The 1,569-nt window shown below is 32.2% G+C and overlaps 1 pseudogene; it reads left to right on the top strand.

The window, feature by feature from the left end:
* The first annotated feature begins 499 nt into the window (after nt 1–499).
* The window catches only part of LOC107001102, a 2,760-nt pseudogene continuing 1,690 nt past the window's right edge, over nt 500–1,569 (top strand).

Genomic DNA, 1,569 nt, shown 5'->3' with positions numbered 1-1,569 from the left:
AATTTGAGTATTGTTAGTTACTATAACATGTTGTTGAATGACTTACTTCTCCTTTAGATTACTAATATAGTAGTTTTACATCGGCATCTTTACTTTTTTGTATTCAAACTTTTTTGTTTGGATGGTATCTGATCTTATACGCCCCCGACTTCTAATACCAGTGACCTCCCTTGTGTTCTTTGCCCTTTATCGTAAAACAGTGGTGGTTGAGGACTATTTATCCATATTTCATGTAAGAGAACTTTTAGAAGTGTGCTTATGGAGTCATACATTTTGTCTTCTTAATTTTTCATGTTCCATGGAGTTATGCTTCAATCTCTAAATAACATTATCGTGATTTCACAGCGTATCATGACTCCTGTATAATGATTGATTTCAACTCCATCACTGTCTTATGAACTACAAAGTTGTTTACCTGGTCACGGTCACATTACAACAACTTTACCAGTTACTCGAGATAAAATCGAAGATTTCACTTTCTTTTTAAACTTGTTCGTACATGGAAGGAGCTTATTACCTTGTTTTTGTGGAACTTGTACAACTTATCCCAATATTGTTGAGACCTTTTGCTGGAATGGTGGTTTTCACTCTTAACTGTAAAATGAAATCCGAAATTTAATACTCAAATATATCCGGCTTACACGTGGCGCTGAAATACCTTCCCATTTCGTCGGCGACACCGTAACCAGAAGAGCACCGACTGCATGTGTTTTTACTCTACCCAAATCCCCCACGCTTACGATTGGTTGTTTGGAAATTTTGGATGAAGCAAGCTAAAATGACGTAGTAGACGTGAGACGACTCTGAAAACGGCCACGTAGGACCGTGACAGCTGTCATTTTGACCTAAAACACCCTTAAGTATTTGGTTCGTTTAATTTCATCCTTTCAATATAAAAATTACACATAAAATGTTAATCCAAGTTATGTTTGGGCACTTTTGGTTTTCAACCAACAAAGCATAAAGAGGAACTTAAAAAAGGAAATAATTTCAAGGGAAAAAACTTTTTTGTTCCTATGTTATCACATTATTTCTGTTTTAGTTCCTATGATATTCGATGAAGAATATTTGACCTTTAATTAAGTAATATTTATGTTTTTGATCCTTCAACTAATATAATTCAAATCCAATCAAACATTTTTATACGCATTAAGAAGACAAATTGAAATATTTAGATTTATATTCCATCAATTCCATCTTGAATTATATTTAACATGATGGATTAATCATTATATGTGGAAACACCTTTCATTTTGATTAATTATCCCACTTATTCTGCTCACGGTAAAATATAACCTAGCAGTAGTTGAAGCTAATTTACCTTTTCTCCTCCTTTACAATATAGGTCATTAGGTTGTTCTAATCCCCCAAAAAAATTCAAAACGGAGGTCAAGAAGGAAAGATTTTGTCCTTCAAAGAATAATTACTTAAACAAGATATTCATTTAGTATTTTTGTAGAATATCATTCTACAAGCAACACAAATGAACATAATTATTTTGAAATATGAAAAAAACTGAAATTATTATCCAATTTTTATGGTCGAATCCCCATAAAAAAATTATATATA

Source organism: Solanum pennellii, chromosome 10, assembly GCF_001406875.1.
Source record: "Solanum pennellii chromosome 10, SPENNV200".
NCBI lineage: Eukaryota > Viridiplantae > Streptophyta > Magnoliopsida > Solanales > Solanaceae > Solanum > Solanum pennellii.
This window is presented reverse-complemented; position numbering and strand designations above follow the sequence as displayed.